We start from the raw sequence: 3314 nt of genomic DNA, 5'->3' as shown, positions 1-3314 counted from the left end.
AGAACTCTCTAATCAGGGCGGTCGGGGGTGGATGATCAATCTCTAAAAGAGGCAACCAACCTCTAGACTCAAAGTTGGCCCTAATGGCCGGATCAATCTCATCTAAAACTACAGCACGCTCAGCCTAAATCTTACGCTTACTGTTCAAAGTCTCAAAGGCTTCTCGGCTTCTATCATTCCTAAACACCTCACTCCTAGAGGGAGACTCAGAGGAAAATGAAGGGGTCCTATGGGCTCTAGTTTTCCTAGGCATGGTACTAGGATAAGGACCAAAACACAGAAACACAAGGAACAAAAACAAAAAAAATACCAAGGGCAGACTCAGGCATGGTAGGATAAGGACCAAAACACAAAACACAAGGAACAAAAACAAAAAAAATACCAAGGGCAGACTGCAAGTTAGCACAAAAAAAATATAGAACAAAAATCTATATGATGCATGAACAATTTAAATGACATAATGCATGTCCTAATGTAGTGCAATTAAGTTCAAATAAGTTCAAATCCACAAAATTGACTTGAGCATAGAGTTTTTAACACAAAAACCCCAAAATTTTGAAAAACCACTTGATCAATTTGAAAGAATTTGACTAATTGATCATCATACAAGATAGATTTCAGAAAATAATGACCAATTACATCAAATCAACAAGCCAATTACATCAATTTAGCCAAATTTGAACAAAATCCCCAATTCAGAACAATTACAAACCCTAGAATTTCAATTTTTCACAAAACCCCAAATTGATCAAATTAACCATCATATATCATGAATATACCAATATGGGAGCAAAACCCAATGATAAATTTCAGAAAAAGACAAAAATCCCAATAGTGAAAAGTTCCGAAAATTCCCTTAAAATGCATGAGTTTATGCATGAAAACAAGAAAATAAATACAAAAGGAAGGGTATAAGAGTCTTATCGGCCTTGGGAGACGAAAACCTTGCAAAATATTTGGTCGAAAACGACAAAAAATCCTCAGTGGAGCCGTGCCAAATCGGAGAGAGAGAGGAAAGTTTGAAAAAGTTTGAAAAAGTAACTTTGAAAAAGTCCAATCTGAGTTTTTAAAAAACTTGATTTACGAGTTTCGATCGATCGAAAAATAGCCTCGATCGATCGAAACAGATAGAGACTTTAACAAAACAAATTTTAAAAATTTCGATCGATCGAAAAATAGAATGGATCGATCGAAATGGGCAGAGGCTCACTAAATTTGAGAAAAAACACAGTTTTTGAAAAAAAAATCAGAAACAACTCAAAGCATTGAAATTGAAGAACAAAATGCATGAGTATGTGGTGATGTGATTTTCAAAAACAAGAATTGAAGCCCAAAATTCACAAAATCAAAATTTCTTGCATTCTCCAGAAATTTTCAAGCATCAAATTGATTTTGCACAAAATTCAAAATATTTGCAAAACTTGGTTGGTCAGACCATAAACACACACAATAACATATACAGTGTTTAGCAAAGAGTAACTTGTGTAGTGTGTGCAACTAGTAAAAGCTTGAGATACATGTGATGTGATATGTGAATAGCAATCAATCACAAAGTCTATAAAATTCATTACAAAGAATTTAAAAGAGACTATCATCTAAAGAGTTATATCATATAACTCCCACATCTCCTAGATCATAAGCTTGCAATCATGTAAGTTTCTTGAATTTTGGCCTCATAATATACACACCAATTTTAAGTTATGTGATTTTGGTATCAAGCCTAATAGTACACACCAATTTTAAGTATTAAGCAATTTTAAACCGAGGCTTCACCTTATGTTCTTGTTGTACATGTGCTACACTTTCTCGAGTACAAAATCTTATGATATGCACTAAGGTATTTATGATTGGCTAGTGAACAGTGGTGAGATGGTTATTTATGCCTTTCTCTAAAAGTTCAAGTCCAACAATAAAAAAAACATGTGACTTCAAGATTAAGACAGAGTAATCAAAAACCATAAATATCTTTCCCACACAACATGCACTACAAGGGTTCAACTAGTAAAGTGCAATAATTAAGCTCATCAAAGCTAAACAAGGTACAAACGACATGTTATGTGAAAATAAATTGACCAACCTTGTTCTCAAAAACCAAGAAGAATAGTACAAAACACAATTTGCTTCCTTTTTCTTCCTTTTTTTTTTTAAATTTTTATTTATAAAAAAAACACCTAAAATGAAATGTATGAATGTTATGCAATGCAAATCCTAGAAGACAGAAAAAAAAAAAAAAAAAAAAAAAAAAAAAAAAAAAAAAAAAAAAAAAAAAAAAAAAAAAAAAAAAAAAAAAAAACCAAAGGACCATGGTCACAAAGGGTAGAGCAATGAAGCACAAGGACCATGTCAGAAAGACTTAGTTAGTTCGAGTCTTTTGCATCCAAAACCTTTTAGATGCACCATGAGCATTGGAGTTCTTATTCACATGGGAATGATTACCAACTCCAGGATTGGAATAAAGGTTTAAAACCTTTACCAATTCACCAATAAGTACCATAAGATCTTGTGCTTGAGGCATAAGGACTTTTGGTTTGTTTGCTCTCTTTGTAGTTTGCAGCTTGCAGCTTGTAGCAGTTTGGACGTATGTGTCCAGACTTTCCACAAAAGTGACAAACTCATGCAGGCTTATCATGTGTCTTGTCCTTAGATATGATAGGCTTCTTAGACTTAGACTCTTTCAGATCAACCCTAATCTTCCTAGATGGTGAAACTTCTATGGATATGACAACCTCACTTATAGGGGGTTTGACAGTTTCATTCACAATCTCACTCACAGAAGGTTCAAAAGAAGATGAAGGGACAAAATTTGTGGAATGGGGAGCAGACACAGAGATGCTTTCAACATAACCTAAACCAAATTTGTCAGAAGGAGACTTTTGAACACTTAACATTTGATCAAGTTTAGAACTAGCAGATTTAGCAACAGATAGATCAAGTTTCAAAGATTTAACTTTATCAAGCAAAAGCATATTCTCAATTTTCACGTTATTCAAAAGTTCAGTAGCATCAAACAGTTTTACAAGCAAATTTTTCTTATCAAGCTCAATAGATTCAATTTTCTTCAGGCCAAGTTCAACATTCATAGCATCCTTTGCAGCAACTTTGCAAAGCTTATTATAGGCCTCTTGAAGATCTGCATCTTCAGAGAGTTCCCCATCAGAAGGGTTCTCTTCAACAGATATTCTCTCATCGACTACAGCAGTAGCGGTAAAAGCAATGAAGTTTCCGTCCTCATCACAATCAGAAACTTCACCATCACTAAGGGTTACAGTCATAGCCTTACCCTTAGACTTCAAATAGGTAGGATATTCAGATTT

Source organism: Quercus lobata, chromosome 1 (assembly GCF_001633185.2).
Source record: "Quercus lobata isolate SW786 chromosome 1, ValleyOak3.0 Primary Assembly, whole genome shotgun sequence".
Classification (NCBI taxonomy): Eukaryota; Viridiplantae; Streptophyta; class Magnoliopsida; order Fagales; family Fagaceae; genus Quercus; species Quercus lobata.
The sequence above is the reverse complement of the archived record's forward strand: the minus strand, read 5'-3'. Positions refer to the sequence as shown.